We start from the raw sequence: 22,109 nt of genomic DNA, 5'->3' as shown, positions 1-22,109 counted from the left end.
ACTATTTTAGCGAAGAGATTCTCTTCGCTAAACATGTTTTCAGGCAGTGTATTTACTTTTCAAAATGTACATTTTTAGAATTAAGAGCCAAAAAGGTGCTTCAGTCTGTTAAGAAAGGGTTTTGTCCTCTTAAGGCTTCTGTCAGTTCGAAACAGATGACTGGCCAGTGAAACATAAAAGTACTAATTAAAAAGTGAAAACCAAGGCAACTCCAATGCAGAATGTTATACAGTATTCTCATAAGCTCTCTGGTACATTTTGAATTCATTTATACCTGGCTATAACAATGGACTGATAATATCCTTCATATTTATAATGTAAATTTTAGTTTTTGTTAAATGCTAATAATCTCTGATATGTCATATCATTATAATCCATATTTTTCAAAACATATTTCGTAGAATAAAACTGTCCCATTGTTTTATGCATTATACAAATGGTACCAAGCGGTACAAAACAAGGTAACTACCTTTTATCTTGTATTTTTGTTTTCCTTCCAAATCGAACTGAATTTGCTTAAAGTCAAACATGCTCAGTTGGTACGCTGGGATTGTCTCACTTATAGATAAGGATCTAGCTTGTTCCGCAGTATTGGTTTTTATAATGCTTATCAGAACGTGAGTAATATGATCATCATGTTTGTTCTGAATAGATATTGATTCTAAAATTTTCATATGCAATTCATCGTCTTTTTTGTTTTTTTATCGATAAGAATACCTTGTTTACAGTCTGAATAAACAAAACCGTTGAAGCTTGATTGCTCGTTCTTTCAATGACACCGGAATCAATATATACATTGCTTTTTAGAACTTGTCAGTTCGCTGAATTTTATTTTTAGTTTTACAGTTGTTCGCATTTTATCTCCGGTCATGAATTATTTTCTAGTATCGTCATATTGACTGTCTGTGTAATAGTGTGACTTGAGATAGCAGCACAATAATCTATTTCAGAAATAGCATTAAGCTTGCTATTTCTTTTTCCTTCTCTGTAATGCGAGCTTGTCACCCATGTCTCCTATAGAGGTATCCGCCTCTATCTTTTTAAAGAAAAATCACTGGTCCGAAATATAATAAATTAAAATATTAATTAATCGAAACGGCTGTGTAATAAGTAATCCTTAAACTAAAAAGAAATATAAAATGTATTTGGTTTGGGAATCTTCAAATAATCAAAAAAATAAAAAATAAAACAAATAAAAATGTTCCTCATGTTTTAGTCCAGGTCGAAAACCAGAGAATATTGTTTATACCAAGTAAGCTACAAATGCTACGCAAATGATTACTTTTAATTCTAAATTCTACAGGCAAATTGGCCATCAGAATACACATAATTTCCATGCAATATATACAATGGATTATTATAACCATAACTACACGAATTGTACCGGAGGATTAAGTGAGAGAGAGACACGGTGAATCGTAGTAGAGCAGTGTGCCCTTCCACGATGAGTCCTTGGAGTTCTTGGAGGTGTCACGTAATAATAATAATAATATATTTCCTTTAAAATATACATAAATATACTACAACAAGTTTACATGTAAATCTGTAATTACATAAAATGTTATGAAGAAGTAAAATTTATATTTATCGTATATATGATAAACATACCGTATATTACATTTCTTATAATTTATACACAGCAGTTTTATTATACATATATATAATTTATTATGTGATTTTCATTTATATGAAATTTCTAAATTAGTTGTTTAATAATTACTAGTGATAAAATTCAGAAGAGTTACATTTGAACATTTGCAAGAGAATATCGGAAAAAGCTAAAGCCTCATGCATTTTTGTAGCACAAAAGTGATTGAATATTTCTAGTTAAGAGTCTTATGCACGCAATAACATAAATATGAATTCCGCGTTCAAAAAACTCTTAATAAATAAATAGGAATGTTTTGATTTCATTTGAAAATATTCTTGTATTTTGATATTTACTATCATGGAAAGTGAATCTATTCCGATATTTTGGCGTTTTGTTTATTATCAGAAGTGCTTGTAATAACGCATATTTTTTGGCTTTGATTTTCCCCCTATGTTTCCAATAAAATAGTCTGATTTAAATCATACTCGAAATAACTCGATCAATGTTTTAGTTACATTTATTAAATGTAACAAAGTGTAAAAATGTAAAAGTAGCAACATTCATTAAGTTTATTAAGCTAGACTGGAGTTAAAAATGGCCAATTTAAACCTCACCGCCGCCTATTAAGAAATTTTAGTAATGATTCCCAGATAAAAAATTTCAATAAATTCTATTCAGAGAGAGCGTAAATTTTGTATGCGAATGTTGAGATCCTTAGAAGCTAAAATGTTTAGTTCTAACCTGACTTAGCCAAAAGTTTTCGCTCACGTTCACTGGAATTTAAATTTCATAATCGGAACGTTACTCGAAATATGAGTTTTGCAGTGTTTTCTCTCTGTAAATACGGATTTTTCATCCTGCAGAAGTAGGAATCAAAAAGAACACGCAGTACACAGAAACATAATACACTGGTTCTCAGAGCTTAGTCACTTGGGCCGTAATTCAAAACATTCCAACTCAACCCTGAATTTCCAAATATAGCGTTCCACTTCGAGATAGATATACTTTAGCGCACTATATCCCATTCCATTTTTCCATTTATCTTTCCAAAATATTCGTTATGGAACGAAGAGAAAATTGTACGAAATCAGCAGTGTACAGAATTTACTTCTTTTGGAAGGGGCCTTTCAAGTAACACAAAGCAGATCTATTTTTATATGGAAATTTATGGATTTATAAATCACATATAGAATTTAATAATCGTTTATTGGAACTAGAATTTTGAAGTATCTTTAAAACCGCTTTATAAACATATCTTACTGGTTAGATTTTCGAGATTGGGATCACCTGAACATCTTACATATTGCAATGTATGCGTTTGAAATAGATATGCCCTGCTATTAATAATAACGTAATCAGTTTGTTGATTTTGTGTCCGAATGCTAATTTGAAAACAACGTAAATTCAGTTATGTTTATTTTGGAGTTGGAAATTTATTCTGATTTCATGAAGACATAAAAATGAACCTAACAGAAGGGGAAATGCCGCAAAAGTAAACTGTTTCCGCTTTGGAGAAATCGAGAAATTAGCATTTTAATGAAATATTGAAAAAAAAAGCACTTAAATATTTTCCTTAGAGGACAGAATTGAATCAATATTTGTATTATTCAAACTTTCCGTGGTTTTAACAAACGTGTTGTACTAAAATTGCACTCACTTGCAAGAAAAGAAAGTAACTTCTTAGACAAAACGAGAGAAGAGAAAACTCCTTTTATGTTTTATCACCCCTTTCTTTATTTTTCAGTCGGGACCAGACTTGTTCTTGCTTCGTAGATATTTGTATATTTCATCTTTCTCTTATTCGAGCTTGCTTATAGGCTAGTTCATGAATTCAATAATTTTGGATCTCTCGGATGCTGTCGTTTTTTCCTAACTATACAGTCGCTGATGAGAATGGTCTTAATTCAGAGGCACTGCCACAATTTTATTCTCAGATTCGTGACTATAATCAGCAATGGGTCACCATGTTCCTAAACTATAAGCAGAATTATCTGGAAGTTGGCTATATTTTTGCAACTTTATTATTAGAAAAGTTTTATTTTTGGCAGCATTCTGTGATCTCAATCAGTCGGAAACCTATCGTTTATGGTTACTCATCTCGATCGCATCGCTTCTTGGTCCGGAATTTCATGTAGTCATAATAAAAGTTTATCAGTTTGAAAATCGGAGTGGGGGAGGAGAGGGTAAAGCTGGATCTACTGTATATAAAATTGATAAAATAAAATAAATATTAGTCCATCCATGGGAATAGCGCACTATAAGTTTACAAAGTTTCGTGGACGAGGGTCACCTCACGCATAAAATAAATAAATAAATAAATAAATAAAGCAGACAGCAAATACTAGTGTTAACAGACTTCAGCATGTTCTATATGTTCTACCAGAAGGTTTAGTGACCAACTCTCATCTTCATTGTCAATGTGAACTGGAGAGACCATTTTTTAAGTGAATATGGACGTACTTGACTCCGAGATCCATCTTTTAATTACATTAGTTTCATGCTGAAACTAATGTAATTAAAAGATTCGAATTAGATTAAACGAATTAATCTAATTCGAATTTTGTTGAAAGTTTAATGCTATTAATTGAAATAGTTTATTTAACACTAAAAATATCTTCATTGAAATTGACATTAAAATGAGACCTTAAAATAAGAGAGAATTCTGTTTATTATGAAGATCGGATTAATAGCGAGCAACACCCTTTATTCCTCAGAACAGCGTGAACCCGAATCATCAGAGGGTAGAAATCCACGAAATGTCGTAAAAGTTCCATAGGAAGATGCTAGTCAATGGAGAACCACTTGAGTGCAATCTACATCTCTATTTGATAGCTTATAGTTGATCCCTGTTGCGAATAGCACATTTTATCTCACCCTGTAGATGATTCTTTAGGTAGAGTTCTGGTGACCGAGCAGGCCAATGATATACGAGTAAATCCGCTACTGACTTGCTGCCTCCTAATCAGCAGTTCCAATTTAAATATGGCGAAATATGAACCTTTGGAATTTATGATCACTCAGTCCACTGTGTTACACTGAAACCATTGTGATCAAATTTATTCCTTTCAATTTTCATTTTTTTCTCTTTATAATACTAAAAATTCTATCCAGAAGCTAAGGTGTTGTGATCTGACTCGTGTTAGTCTACGCTGCCTGGTATTAGCCCTTTCTTCCCTCCCCAGTTCGTTTTCTTACACATCACTTAATGAACTCTTCGAGTTTCTGGCATAATGCAAAAGATTAAGAAGAATGTTGTTATCGGAGATAAGAACAACTGAGAAATGCATTCTTCTAATTTAAAAGTATTTCATTTCATCTTATTTCAAAAAAAAAAAAGTACCCAATCATGTCTGTTATGTCTCGTTTTATTAAAGTGCATCTTCTGAGGTCAATTGTGCAGCCAGTGAGACAGAAACGGAAGGCATTAGAATAATTACTATTTTCTGTTTTCGTTTTCATTGTTGGAAATATGCCAAAAAAAAAACTAGAAATATTATATTACTTTTCCAAGTTCGACCCATTTAATCTTCCGCATTTCAGATGTAACGTATTCAAAGTTTAATGGGTTGTAAATTATGAATCCTTTTTTTTCCCAATTTACATTAGCTGCAATAGACTCTTTCTACAATTAAACAATATTTCTTTGAAGTCACTTTTTTATATTTTGATCGTGCAGAAGGTCTGAATTCTACTGAAGAGGAAGAATTAAAGTAATGAGTTTTACACCTTCTAGGCACAAGCGACATTAGATTCCCTCCCCTTAGGTAGACGACTTTGTTAGAAAAGGGCAGTTAATAGGGAAAAAATCGATAGAGTCGTACTTTAATTCTGAAAATGGTTGTTAGCTCGATGACTTTTATACTTTGCTTTCGTGTGTGCTTTTTTATTTTCTTTCTATTTCTTTATCCTTTTATAATGCTGTTTGCAGCAAAAATAGTAGTGGATATCAACGGAAGACATTTTTGGAAATATTACTTTGAGTATATACTCAAAATTACATTTTATTATTTGAATAATTCAAAGATTTCCATTGGGAATTACATATTACATTTTTTATAGAGGGACATACAATAATCGATCATCCGTGGTATAAAATTGATTATCCATATTAGAAATGGATTTTATAGACTTCTCTCCATTATGTACTATACATAATTAAATCTTTTTTCTGTACATTTTAATTATCTAACAATCTTCAAATATGCAACATCTCTTTGTTTCGTTAGATTCTCATTCAAATAAAATTAGATAAAATTTGCTCGTATCCCTATTAAAACAAAACTACATCCATAAATATGTTAATATTAAAAATTAAGTTAATAAACGTACGTGATTCATAAAATTTCAGATCCGGCTTTAAACGAATTTGCTTTCGGTAACGAAAAAGATGCATACGGACATTTTACATTAATAATAAGTATAAATAAGATTCCTGGACGTTTTTTTATGTCTCTAATGATCGTTTATTATAAATGAATTTTTTAATAACGTGTTTCAATATCTTTCAAGAAGAGAGGTACACTGGGTAACTGACTTTGCTTTTGAGTGAAAAGATAGCTTAAAACTACCTAGCGGTCTGAAAATGTATTCTTGTTATTTGCATGCGTTCTTCGAGTAAGAGCTCAAAAACATTTAAAACATTTATTTTAAATTTACTTAACAAACCCTATTTGTTTATACTTTTTATACAGTATTGAAAGTAACCACAGGTAATTCCGTTTAAGTTTTGTAAACAGAGTAAACAAAGTAAACAGAGCATTTCACAGCAACGTGTCTATTGAGGCGAGATGTATTATTTACGCGATAGAAAAACAGACCTCAGATGTTGTTCTGTAGCGACTTTATTTTTCCTGCACCGTGTGATAAATACTGATTAAATTTGGTATCAGATAGATGGACATCCTTTATAAAATTATCGAACGGATTCAGATCGGGTCCAAATTGAACAGTTTTACCTACTACTTCACCTAGTTATGAAGTTTTTCAGTGCTATGTTTGTGCCTTTCATTTGGCATGTACTTGTCGTAGCACACACGACAATTATATGTCAAAAGATTTTAACTAGCAGCCATTTATTATTATTATTATTATTATTATTATTATTATTATTACATAACACCTCCAGGCAGTCCAAAGACTCATCGAGGGAAGGCACCTACTCTACAGCTCTCTGTCGCCACCACTCAATCCACCAACTACAACGAACCGCAACTACCATTACCATCATCATCTATAGCAACGCCATCTACCGCCCATCATCACCACTAGTATTTTCACAGATAATCACAAATATCCATGCCAAAGTGGGATTCCAACTCGCAGCCTTTTGGATGGAGAGCGGATACGCTGCCCACTCGGCCAACCAGGCCAGCATGACTTCATGCTTCATGACTTTTGTGTATGGTCTTTTGGTATCTGTACTAATATCATTGTAGAGAATCATTAATTAACATACATTACTTTGCTTTGTTAGCAGTGAATAATTTTTAACAAGATTATGGAACAGTGATTCGGGTTCTTCTGTTTGAAATTGAAGTAAGAAAGAATGTTAGCTTGACATGTTATTGGCCATCCGCATCTTAGTTGGGTGGTTAGGCTGCCATCTTAAGCCCACCAAACTTGCCCTTTATACTTGACCAGGCTTCCCATTGGAGTTGGTACCCAATATTCCACTGAGTTGTTCAGCTTTTCCAGAGCTCATCATTTGGAACGAAGGCGGGATTGGGAAAGAGAAGCTAGGTGCTATTGCTTGAGAGGATCTTATATTGCACAGCCATTCCCTTTGAATCCCAGTGCTATATGTCCTTTTATCAACACATGGCATTTGTAGATTACTAGAAAGCCTTTGACAGCCTTAAGGAACAAACTGAGGAGGATCACATTCAAGAAGGTTATGTTATTTTGGATTTATGGCCAAAGCATCTCAGCCCATGAGGTTAGAGTATTATGTCTCTTACTTGTGTGTATTCGTATGGCGGTTTGTTTGTTTTGGGGAATGAAACCCAGAGTTTCCGACAGGGAAACCGTTAATAAAGCTTCTTGGCATTCTAGACGGGATTTGAACTTAAGTCTTTCCAAGAAGTTAAACATCCGAAATCAACTGCTTTCAATAATAACTAACATTTATCAAAACAATCGAGTAGCTGCAAGAATTAATGAAAAAGTTACGGAATGAAAATCAGTAAACAGAGGAGTCCATCAAAGATGACCACAGTCACCATTCGTGGAACTATACTTAATACCCTTTGTTTGCAGATGACCAAATAATTATAGCAAGTGAAGATCAACTCCAGAGATCAATATTTTCTTGAACAATTACTAAAAAAAATTGGAATACAAATATCAACAGACAGAACAAAAATTATGACTTTTCTAAGAACTGTCTCCAACCCGGAGTAAAATACATTATGATTGGAAATAAATTTTAGAATACATTAACTTCTTCAAGTACCTCTGATATGTTGTGTCGTATTCAAAAGAAACCCACATTGATTCCAAAAATTCCAATTTCCTAAAAATTACAGGGATGATCAGTAGTATTTTCAACCTAACCAAGCCGAAAGGCATACAAAAATAAGCCTGTAAAGTTCTGGTAATATTTTTTTTATTGTGCAGAAGTGAATTATGTATCATGAAAACCACATAAGAAAAAATAACAGAAACTGTAGGGAAGAGGGATATCAGGCAGGTTATTCTCACTGGCACAGAACAAGAAAGTTGGAAATACGAGAGGCACAAAATCAGTTTTATTCTTGTTAAAACGTTCCAAGCACTGCTCAGAGATTTTCATGCGAGTACGTTTTTGATCTGCTGTCTGTGAGCAAGCGCGGCACCTATCTTGCGCAAAGCTTTTTGATTTGCAATTCTTCATGCAAAATGTATCCTACACGTTCTTTTGAAATGCCTATAGTCTCAGCAATTTCACGCACTTTGACTCGTCGGTCATCCAATACCATATCATGCACTTGATCAATGATTTCTGGTTTTGTTACACTTTTTGGACGTGCTTCACGTGAATCATCTTCAAGGCTGGTACGGCCACGTTTAAACTCGGCAGCTCATAAGTTTATGGGCAGTGCCCATAAACTTTTATGAACTTCGAATGAATTTCTTTTGGCGTTAAACCTTCTTTTACAAAGAATTTTATAACAGCACGATACTCAGTTTTATCCATTTTCAAGGGATAAACACTTTTGCTTCAGACAGCTGTATAAAACAAACTACTTGATAGAATGATTTGCAATTTTGCATGGATGCTTATGACAGATGTACCAACTTAGCGAAAAAAAATCTTGCCGATAGTGTTGCCATCTACGGTCGAGGCCGAGAACTTTTCAGACCACCCTCGTAAGTAAAAATAGACTCCGTTTTGGACAAACTATACGAATACAGAAAGAAGTGGATTGAGCATATTCGAAGAATGGACAGTTCAAGACTATCCAAAATGAAACTTTGATATACCCAGTTGGAGGATATATAGAAGATTCAGGAAAACGGCCAATGAAATGATGAAATGAAGTCAGAACGGCTCACTGGACCTAAATCTCTGAAAATATGATGATGATGGGAACAGTATATATACTTTAGTATTTAAATATGTTAATGAACTGTCACTGCGCATTGAATTGAACCTAAAATACATTTTAAAATGGATTTCTTTGAAACTCTGTATATTCATTTCATTATATTCATTTCATTCTGTATATTAATTCAAAGGTTCTTCATGCTTTTTTGAAGAATATCATTATTGCGAAAAAAATTTCAGAAGTGTAGAATTATAATGACGAATAGCTAGATTTTACTTGAGAGTAAAACTGAAAATAAAATATAAAGGGGAAATTAGATTTTAACTCCTGAACACAAGCTGTATATTCTCTTTCATGTACAGTAGCAATTATAGACAAAATATGTTTTTCTAGATATGTAAATCGCACAAGCTACTCGTACATACACCTGTCTGATCCAACAAGAATCAGTATAAAAGGCATTCCACAAATGCTTTTTATAAATTTTCTCTCTCTCTCTCTCTCTCTCTCTCACTCACACACACACACACACACACACACACACACACACACACACACACACACACACACACACACACACACACACACACACACACACACACAAACACAAACAAACGCATTTTAATGACATACGTTTTGCTTTTTCCAGATTTTTAATATTCATTACTAGTGGCTTCCATAAGAAACATAAAGCAACATTTGACAACTTCTTATACCTTCGTTGCGATTTCATTTTATATTTGTTATGTAATACTTTTCTGAGGATTACAATCATTAGAAAATTTATAATTTACACATTCTCTCTCTCTCTCTCTCTCTCGCTCGCTTCCGTGTGTATGTATGTGTATGTGTGTCCTTTCCTATCCTCCCTTTCCTCAGTTCCAGCAGTGAGTTGAAATCGATGACGTCAATTATACGAGTACCTTACCAGTACATTTTACCAAGCGTCAGCTGTTCAGAAGTTAGCCGCTTACTTTCTGTTAAAATGTATACATGAAGATGCCGCACTTATGCCTTTCTAGCTTCAATTTTAGTTTGATAATCGTTTGTTATTAAAAGTATATTTTCCGTGAATACAGAACCTGTAGAACGGTACTATTTTGAACTTGCAACAGATTGATGTTCACGAACAGGCCATATTCTTTTTTTTAAAATGTCTGTATCAACTAGTTTCCATCCATTTTCTTTTACCTATCATATTTAAATATCATACTATTAGTGGGCTTCGTAAGTATATGAAGAGCGAAAGAGAGGAACTTATAACATTTTTGCTATCTCAGGAGTTATGCATGGTAAAGAGTTTCTCGAGGAATGCATCGATTTGTTTACCTTTTTCGGTCCGGTGCAGTTTCCTGTCTAGTACCGACGTTCTCCCCCAAAACTGGGAATTGGGCAAGGTCCCGAGTCTTGAATCCCGAGAGGATCAATATGTGGCTCGCGCTTATGTCGCTAGCAAAAACTTGAGGGCTGTTAAGTGGCACCTCGATGATCTATAAACTGTCAGGCTTTAGCTACTTTTTTTACGAAGAGATGTGCTTATGGTCGATGGAGGGAAAATCATTTGCGAAATAGTTATAATTTTTAACTACAGAGCTTAATCTTTAGGAAGTGTATGCTTATGTACACAAGGAAGATTAATTGAGGCTGTTTTAAGGATGGATTTGACTTCTTTTGCTGGCTTTTATTAAAATAACTTTCAAAGTAAATCATTTCATATATATATAAAAGGAAGGGAGAAAGGAGGATGAACGGTAACGTAACAATATTAGGGTTCATCCTCCCCCAGTTTATCTCATACTACAGTCATTTAGATTAAGCTTCTCCGCTACTTTCCATGAAACAAGAGATAACTGTTGAATCATTATAAGATATTCACCGATGCTGAAAACGAGTATAACTTTTTTTTTTTTAATCGGTCATTTAATAGATGTAGATTCTTATGTACTGGGACTTCATCTCTTAGCCAACCTAGTAAATAGTAAATTCATTCTAAATTATCAGCTTTATTTGAAATACAGCTATATACTACCTAGTTATGCAAATTTGATATTGATAGAAGTGCCTAAATAATTGTTATCCAGATTATATGCAAATACCGTCATAACGAACATATAAATTACTTGTTATGCAAATGATGCTACAAGCCATGAAAAAGATTGGAGAAAGGCATATGTTAGTTCTTGAACTTTCCAGTCTAGCATAGAGGACGTATTTAATCATCTTATGGTTTAATTTATTGATGTTGGTATAGGAGTACATTAAAATTCTATACTTTCGTCAAAGCTTTTTCTTTTATCCAAAAAATATATAATTATTATTATTATTATTATTTTATTCACATAACTGATACACAGTCAAAACAAGATATTATTTAAACAACAATTTGACTTGTGATACAGAACAATTCAGATTCTACCCAGGAATCTAAGAATAGTCCGTCAGGTAGCGTCGTAAAATATGGACTGTTCCAAGTAATGATGATTTTTGTAGATCATAAGGGATCACCTCTTTGATGTTTAATTGCTGTAAATAGTTGGACAGCTTATGTGAAATTGCACCAAGTACACCGATAACTATAGGGATGATTTTGGTGTGTTTAAGCCACAGCCGACCAGCTTCGATTGCCAGATCTCGATATTTAGTAATTTTTTTCCAGTTCTTTGTTGTTAATGTTGATATCATTGGGTACTGCAATATCAATAATCCAAACCTGTCGATGTTCGAAAATTGTGATGTCAGGTAGGTCTATTGTGTTCCAAATGACGATCGGTTTGTATTCTAAATTCCCGGAGAATTTTTGCTGTTTCGTTTTCCAGTACTGTCTCTATTTTATGATGCGATCAGTTATCAGAAGTAGGAAAGCCATATTTTTTGCATACATGCTAATGAATTATTGTAGCAAGGGCGGCTCGTAAATAGGCACTGCAGAACTGCAGCACCCCCAATTTTTCACAATATATAGATATATTTATTAATTTATTTATATTTGCTTGTAATATTTAATTTTATCATCAAAACTCCTATGCAATTCTCTTATTTTGTATAAAAAATAATAAAAAAATCCATCTTGTAGCACTAGGAAGGCGAAGGACATTAGCAGCACTGTGTTTACCACATGTCATCTTGCTACATGCGCAACATGCACGTCATAGTGAGATGCGAGCTATTAGCGTAATGCGACACTGTCCGTCGCGCTGTTCCAGTGTTGTTTATATGCAGTTTGCACCATTAGTAGAGTGTTCGTAGTGCTTATCGTTTACTCCGTCTCACGTGGTGTGTTTGGTTCGCTTAAAGCCTTGTGGGTGTGTGTTTAGAGATAAGGAATCGTGACGTTATGTGTTTTGACATTACAGTTAAAGGATTTAATTGCAATGTCCAAAAATTGTAAATCCATTCCTTTAATTACAATTAAAGGAATGGATTTTATTTTTAAGTAATTTTGAATTATACTAAACTGTATCATTTTATCGATAATAAACAATATTTTTTCACATTTAATTTTTTAAAAATTTTTACCATAATTTTGCTATTTTATCCAAACACGTATACACTGTACTTACAGTGTGTATGTATATTTCGAAAGTTGCAGCACTCTCACAATTTCAAGCCACGAGCTGCCACTTGATCATGGCGGTATTTATAATCAGCTTGAACTGTCTTGCTGCAAGCACTGATTAGATGTTCTACAGTCTCATCTTTCTGGTCGTATAATCTGCATTTGCTGTTATTATTGATGTTCAAAATTTTGATTATTTTGATTGAATTAGTTTGTAATGCCTCTTCTTGAACTACTAGGATAACTCCTTCTGTTTCTTTTTTAATATATCCATATTGTAGCCATTGCCACGTCTTGTTCACGTCAATTTTTTTCTCAGTATCTCAAAGAAATTGGCCATGCAAGGGGGTTTATTTTTCAAGCGCACATATCGGTTATTTTGCTGTTCCTTTTTTAATCAGATTTGTTTCCTGTTGCTTTTAAAAGGTCCTCTTGTGTAATTGCTTGAAGTATTTGCTCAGAGCTATTTTCAATGTAACTATTTAAACTAAATTCTTCTTCTTCCACAGTCTGTCTTAGTTGCAGCATACCCCATCCACCTATTCTCCTTGGTAGGTACAACCGATTAATATCATTTCGTGAATGTAATGCACGATGCATAGTCATTAGTTTTCTAGTTTTGCAATCCATTTGTCTAGGTCTTCTTTTGTCCAATCCATTATGCTAGCTCTGTATCAGGTCACTGGTATAGTCCAATAATTCATTGCTCTAATTGTGTTTAATCCATTTAGTTTTGATTTCAGAATATTTCTAGCTCTTTTGATGAATTCTGCTGCTGCCTGTTGTTTAACTTTTTGTCTGGTTTCATCACTGACTTCTAATACTTTATCACTTTTATCACTGGCTTCTAATATTCCTAGGTATTTATAGTGTTCGTTAGCTGAAATTGCTTTTGTATATTTCTCTTGAACAAAATTAAAACTTCTAGTGTCATTAATTTTTCCCTGTTTAATAGACAAAATTGCGCATTTATTTAAACCAAATTCCATTGTGATGTCTTGACTGAAATTTCGAACTGTGTCCAATAAAGAGTCAATTTGTTATATTCTGTATAACTTCAAGTCATCCATATACAACAGGTGCGAAATTGTAATATTATATTTAGGAATTTCGTATCCAAGTTTTGCTTTCTTTAAAATCATAGACAAAAGTATCCAAGAAAAGTTGAAGAGCACTGATGACAACGAAACACCTTGGAAAATTGCACGTTTAATGCTAATATCTACGAATCCTTCATCATTGACTATTAAAGTTGTTTTCCATGATTTCATAGCAGCAGCCAGATACAAACGTATGTTTTTGCTAATTCCAAATATTTGTAGTAATTTTAGGATTCAGGAGTGTGGGAGGGAACCGAATGCTTTCTTATATTTTATCCATGCAATGTTTAAGTTAGTTTTTCGTCTTTCTGAATTTCTGAGAATCATTTTCTTTAAAACGATCTGGTCTTTTGTTCCTCTAGATTTTTGAAAATTGCCTTTTTGTTCAATCGGATAAATCTGATAAGTAGTGGTGTATGAAATTTACTATGATTGTAGTGAACAGCTTAAGCATAGTTGGTAGGCATGTTATTGGATGATAGTTACTTGGGTTTGCACCTTTATCCTTATCTTTCATGAAGAGAAGGGCATGCCCAGAAGTAGTATACTGGGCGCTTTTGACAAGATCAAGATCAAGATAGGATAAGGAATCGTGACGTGATTGGTTGTTCAGACGATGACGTCATTGTGTGCAGACGCCATGGATTTGGAATGCTTGGAATATTTCTGGGGGAAGATGCGTATGTGTGACGTCACATTGTTTGTTTTGTTCACGTATGGAATTGTAAGTGATGGTTCGAGATAAGGATTCGTGTCATGATTGGTGGGCACTTTGAACATGATCAAGATCAAGATAAGATAAGGAATATGTGGATGTTTGTTGTTATCAGATGAAGAAATGTGACATAATTTGTTAGTTGTAAATAAGTGATGTTATTGGTTTGAATGGAAAAGGGAGATATATCAGTGGATAAGGATTCGTGGTGTGATTGGTGGGCCACTTTAAACAAACTAGGGATAGGGTGAATGGTGAAGCAACGTCAGTGTCATGGATGTGTGCCGTTATGAGTTGTAGATAAGTAAATGGTTTGCGTATGGCATTATGGGTGATGGATACTGATAAGATAGAGTTTGAAATTTTGGAATTTCACTCGGGGGCCCCCTTCTGTCAGGGAATTAACGTGGTGTGTTTGGTTCGCGTATAGCCTTGTAGGTGATGTTTAGAGATAAAAGGGGTCATGATATTATGTATTTTGAAATTTCTGGGGAACATATTTCTCTGTGACATCACGTGGTGTTTTGGTTTGCCTATGGCATTGTGGGCGATGTTTTGAGATAAGATATCTTGTAATTTCCCAGGGTGACACACATCCATCATTGTTGTTAAGTTTTGTCTTTGGACGTCTATCGGCACGACTTTTCAGATAAGCGTGACATTTTTTTCCCGTTAAAGACTATGGGAATGCTTAGAGTCGAGATGGCAGCAGCTCTGAATAATTAATTATATGCTGGTGTCCCAATCAAACACACACACGCACACATACTTAAGTTTCTTGTCAATAGATGAGTATGGAAATTTTTAGTTTAGAGTCGATATGGCGGCAGCATTTACACATTTTCTGAATAATTAGTTATATGCGGTATCTCTCAACCACAAATATTTAGACATGAAAAGTCGCTGATGTATCCATAGTGATACTCTAATGTATGTACAAAAAAAAACTATTCAGTATTAGAATTGTACTTACCAAAAATATACGAGCAGTGGTTATTGAAATTACAAATATCACTTGCTATGTTTAAGTTAAACAAAAAATGATTACATTCTTTCCAGAATGGGGAATTTTGGAGCCAACGAGGTTTCCTGAATACCAATAGATATTCCAAAATAGTTGAATTATAACCATATATCCACAGCGCAACACACACGAAACACAAGAGTTGAAAGAACGACAAGAACGGTAAATCACCTGAAAAGACAGTTGACTTTTGTTCTCTTAGATTTTCTGTCCGTTTGGAGCTCTTCATTAATTTCCTTTGCACTGGGATCATGCTATGTTTTTTTTTTCCATGGTAGTGAGCATAAACTCAACATGTCTTTTTCATTAGTAATATCCGCCAGCGACCAGTAGCTTCACATCTATCGATGCAGGGTTTTTGATATGGCTCTCTCTCTCTCTCTCTCTCTCTCTCTCTCTCTCTCTATATATATATATATATTTTTTTTTTTTTATTTTTATTTTTTTTTTCCCCTCTATATATATATTAAAATAGAGAAAAATAACCAATTGATTGGTTATTTTTCTCTATTTTACTTTCAAAAGTCAGATTAACTACATATTCTAACAGAATAACTGAGCAAAATTAATAAATAAATAAATTGTATGTGAGTTTATTTTTCAACACTGTAAATTTTTCATTAGTCTTATCTTAAAGATATGTCTTATATCCGGTTGCAAATTTGTTGTACCTAGGTGAGAAATGTGTTTAGGTTGGAACTCTTCGTTCCCGTGAGAAATGTGTTTAGGTTGGAACTCTTCGTTCCCGTGGGAAATTGTTACTGTAGTAAATTAATGCTTACATTTTTATCTATTTTAAAACCAATACATATAATTGTAATCAGAATAACTGAGCAAAAAATAAATAAATAAATAAACAACTGATTGTCCTTGTCTGACTATTAATTTTACCTTTGATTCCTTGTGCTCTTAACCTATTTCTGTAATTGAAATTTATTTTATTTTACTTTATTTTCTTAAGCATTAGTAATTTTAAGTAACGGATACATGTTTTTAAAGTTTCATCATGCACAAATATTTGTAAAGAAAAGAAAATATACCATGTTAAATGAACTTGGATGCCCAAAACGTGAAAACATACCATGTACTTTTAAATGTTTTTGAAAACATAACGAAACTTTCTGTGCTTTTAATAATGCTCATAAATATATTTATTGATTTAAAAAAAAATAAAAATGTGATCCTTAATTTTACTACAGTAGCAAGTTCCCAAGAACAGAAATGAATAAAGTACAAATGAATTAAATAGTGACAATTTTTTGCTATATCTGTAGGTGTTACCTGTATATTTTTTCATCAGTTTGGAATTAAATGCGACTGTAAGCATTTGGTGATTTAATATTTCAGCAATATAAAATATGCATTTGTAAATTAAATGAACAAATATGTGTGTTGTTGTTGTGTTTTTCATAATGAAAACTATGAAAAACAGAACTTGTAATCAGAATAACTTTACTCAGTTATTTTGATTACAAGTTGATATATAAATCCATAACTTTATATGTGAATGCAATTCTGTTTAATTATTGGAAAAAAGTGGGGAAAACTGAAAACTGATATGAAAACTGTAATTATATATTTTAGAAAATTTTCTAATGCTACCTATTGACATTCTTTGAGTTATCTGTAAACATTCTTAATTTTACTACAGTAACAATTTACCAAGAACAGAAATGAAAAAACTTTCGCACAAGAATTGGAAATGATATATATATATATATATATATATATATATATTACTTTAATTACATTACTATATATATATATATATATATATATATATATATATATATATATATATATATATATATATATATATATATATATATATATATATATATATATATATATATATATGTATATGTGTTTGAAGTCACAGTGAATTCACACACAATTTATTTATTTACTTCACCAGACTAGAAGAAAACACTTGTACTAAATTCTAATACCACGACAGTTAGAATTTAGTTATTTTACAGAAAGAAAATAGATAGACAATTTTATGCTGTTTTCAAAATGGAGAGTGAGGCAAGTCCACGTCCACGTCGTGCTCCCTGGGACCTTCCGTAGGGTACACGCCCTACAAGGATGCTAACGGACCTCTGTGAAGAACAACAGACAAATCAGTGGAAGAGGATTTGTATCCCAACAGTGAAATGTGTGGAAGAATCTTCAGAGGAGCAGACCTCTATAAACAACCCGGGCTCAGCTGGCTCCGGCTGTCGGTACCCGGTTAGGGCCCCTACCTAGGGTTACAAGGAAAAATAAAGGATTCAATCCTCTGGCAAATTTCTCAAAATGTTTCTGAAAATAATTCAAAAAAGAATACACAGAAAATGTGAAGACATCATCAGTGATACCCAATTCGGCTTTAGAAACGGCTTGGGAACAAGAGAGGCTCTTTTCTGTTCTCAGATCTTATTTCAGAAATGTATTCCAAAACAAGGTAATATTCATTTGCTTCATCGACTTCGAGAAAGCATTTGATAAAGTCCAACATGCTAAAATGATTGTACTATTAAAAAGAATTGGAGATTAGATGGTAAAGACATCAGGATCATTGAAAACTTATATTGGAACCAAAAGGCATCTGTTCAGGTTGATGACATTATTACAGACTCCATTAACATCAAACGAGGAGTAAGGCAAGGATGTGTGCTGTCACCTCTTCTTTTTAACATCTACTCAGAAGCCATATTTCAAAAAGTCTTGGAAGGAAGAAAGGAAGGGATTAGTGTAAATGGTGAAATCATCATAACATCCGATATGCCGATGATACAGCTCTTCTGGCTGACAATATTCAGGATCTTCAAAATCTTTTGGAGCTAATAAATGCAGAGAGTGAAAAAATGGGATTAAAAATAAATATCACCAAAACTAAATTCATGGTCATAAGTAAGAAACCAATTCTTAATTTAGCACTTTCTTTAAATAGGAAACAAATAGAAAGAGTGGCAAAGTTTAAATATCTCGGATGCTGGTTAAATGAAGATTGCAATCCAGAAAGGGAAATGAAAGTTAGAATTGAAATGGCAAGAAAAAATGTTCTCTTGATGAAATCAACAACTGTGTAACCGCAGTTTAAACTTAGAGCTTAGAGTACGCATGGTTAAATGCTATGTATGGTCTGTACTGCTGTCCGGTGCAGAAACTTGGACCTTGAAGACAACATCAATAAAAAGACTTGAAGCCTTTCAGATGTGGGTATACAGACGAATGTTAAAAATCCCATGGACAGCAAAAACGTCCAATCAGGAAGTACTGAAACAAATGGGGAAATCACGTGAACTTTTAGATACCATAAAAAGAACGAAAACTGCATATCTTGGTCACCTACTTCGTAATGAAAAATATAAGATACTTCAATTGATTATAAAAGGGAAGATAAATGGAAGAAGAGGACAAGGAAGACGAAGAAAATCTTGGCTGGCAGATATCAAACAGTGGACTGGTATGAACTCTGAGAGACTGCTCGGAATAGCTGAGAATCGCTCAAAATTTGCCAAGGTGGTCTCCAACCTCCGATTGGAGATGGCACTCAAACAAGAAGTTTTCAAAATAAAGACATGGTATATTTTCTTTTCTTTACAAACATTTGTGCATGATAAAAGTTTAAAAACATGTATCTATTACTGAAAATTACTAATGCTAAAGAAAAAATAAATAAAATAATTTTCAGTTACAGAAATAGGTTAAGAGCTCAAGGAATCGAAGGTAAAATTAATAGTGAGACAAGGACAATGAGTTATTTTTTTATTTCTTTTTTGCTCAGTTATTCTGATTACAATTATATGTATTGGTTTTAAAAAATAAAAATATAAGCATTAATTTATTACAGTAACAATTTCCCACGGTAACAAAGAGTTCCAACCTCGAAGAGTGTATACTTGGCGATCACCACAGGATAATAATGGGAATATAGTCAGAAACCAAATTGATTACTTACTAATTAATCAACGATTTCGAAGTTCTATAAAGAGTACAAAAACCTATCCTAGTGCAGATATTGCTTCTGATCATAACCTACTGGTGGCAGAGTTACAACTTAGACTGAAAGCTATGCTTAAGAAACAACAAAAAAGGTTTGATTTGGGGAAATTCAAACACATTTCTCACCTAGGTACAACAAATTTGCCGGATTTGAGACATATCTTTAAGATAAGACTAATGAGAAATCTACAGTGTTGAAAAATAAACTCACATACAGTTTATTTATTTATTTATTTTGTTCATCCGTCAGTTATTCTGTTAGAATATGAGTTAATCTGAATTTTAAAAGTAAAATAGAGAAAAATAACCAATCAATTTGAAAAAAAAAATATAGAGAGTGAGCCATATCAAAAACTGTGCATCGGGAGATGTGAAGTTACTAGTTGCTGTTGGATATTACTAATGAAAACAATGGGAAAAAAAACATAGCAGATCCCAGTGCGAAGGAAATTAATGAAGAGAACCAAACAGACAGAAAATCTAAGAGAACAAAAGTCAACTGTCTTTTCAGGTGATTTACCGTTCTTGTCGTTCTTTCAACTCTTGTGTTTCGTGTGTGTTGTGCTGTGGATATATGGTTATAATTCAACTATTTTGGGAATATCTATTGGCATTCAGAAAACCTCGTTAGTTCCAAGATGCCCCAGTCTGGAAAGAATGTAAGTTAATCTTTTTTGTTTAACTTAAACATAGTGAGTGATATTTGTAATTTCAGTAACCACTGCTCGTATGTTTTTGGTAAGCGCAATTCTAATACTGAATAGTTTTTTTTTTGAATGTACATTCTCCGTTTACACATTTGATCATTCTATAGGCGCTACAGTTTCTCCGTGATTCCGTTGGTAGCAATGAATGCTTTTTAGTTGGAACGTCCTGTGGTTTCGAATACAGTCTAGGATGCCAGAAAAATTAAAACTGAAAACACATCTTATGAGGTCTTTTCAACTGACGGATGAGTTAGATAGTCTTATATATTCTAGTCTTATCCTACTGTTATAAAATGAACCGCCCTAGCATGCCATAAATTGTATGTGAAAACCCCAAAATTACTTGTTGGCAGTCCAGTGGCCAAGTAACTGCACATTAGATTAAGACCTTAATGGAATATAAGATTGAAATGGAAACCCGCATTACAGAAGCTATAAAGATTAGATGCTTATTATATGAATCACTTCACGCATTAAAGTTTGAAAGAAAGATCTCGAAACGCAAATCTTACACGCTGGACATACTTCCTAAAAGACTTGCTTTAGTGTGTTGTCTTTAGTGCTGATTTTTGATTACTTTTTCCCTTGCAATAAACTTAAATGATTTCTTGAATGATTTCAGTAGAAAAGAAAGAGAAGTTCTGATAAAGTGAGAACACACATCTTTAAGCAGATTATTTAATCCAGTAGTTGCTTTAATGAGTTGTATTATCAGCTAGTAAGACTAGCTAACTCATTAAAGAGCTCTTTAAACATTACAGGAAAGTAGTAACTTCTTATTTTTAAATTTAGCTGTTAATATTAAAATAATTAAATAGTTAAATCTTTATTTATTTTTCTGGCTTTAACTATGTTTTTGTAACGAATTTTGGTCTGTGGCCTTCTATATTTCTCTTCTGTAACTGTATAAAGTCTAATAGCAATCGAATACCTTCTATTGCTTATATGAATCATGAAAAACTACTCCCATAATTTTTACAATTAACTTCGATCTTCATGTCTTTAAGATCGAAGTTAATCTGTGCATTTCAGTAAGTATTTTCTTACTTTTAGTTTACTTTTTTTTTTTTAAATTTCACTTTGTACATTTAACTTCTCTTTTTTCCTCAACTAATTATCTTCTTAACTCCAGATCTTGGAATTTCTAATTAACATTTAACTACTTTTAGACTTTACTTCTCTTCCAGCTAATTTGGCTTTCGGCAAAACAGTACGAAGAACGGTCTCTGTAGACATACTTAATCACTTAACAAAGCAGAATACAAAATTTGATTAGACTAAGATTTTTTAAGTTTCGAAACCCTCTTTTAATTCCACATTAGTTTAATTACTTGACACACTCGCCATACTTGATTTGAGTTGTATTGAAAACAACAAGGTTTTCACATTTATAATTTAGAATTATCACGGAAACACTTTTCGAACTTTGATTCTTTTGAGAAATTCTGAATTGAGACCACAAATATTTAAAGTTCCATTATTTTAATTAAGATTATTATGTTTCAGTAGGAAAATAATTTGGAAACCTTTCCACACACACACACACGCACGCTCGCTCGCTCTCTCACTCGCAGAAATTAAGTAAGAGCAGTCATTTGTTCAGTTCTTATATTTCATAAGAAAACAAGTGAATAGCGTATAAACTATAGCTCTAATATAAGGTAGCAGCGTAATGCATATAATACTAAACATGCAAATAATGCTTTATAATGTGTTTAATAAAATTAAATTAAATCCAATCTGTCCAAACTGTAATTCCTAAGAATTACACTTCTAATTGTTTCGAATTACAGTAAAATTGATCCAATCGAACAAAAACCGAACCACATAAATACATACTTGTATGCATTATAAATTCCAAAATTTATTAAATTTCATCTAGCTAGAATGGAGTTATAGC

Source organism: Typopeltis vanoorti, chromosome 8 (assembly GCF_054136105.1).
Source record: "Typopeltis vanoorti isolate ZY-2024b chromosome 8, IOZ_Tvanoo_1.0, whole genome shotgun sequence".
Lineage (NCBI taxonomy): Eukaryota > Metazoa > Arthropoda > Arachnida > Uropygi > Thelyphonidae > Typopeltis > Typopeltis vanoorti.
This window is presented reverse-complemented; position numbering follows the sequence as displayed.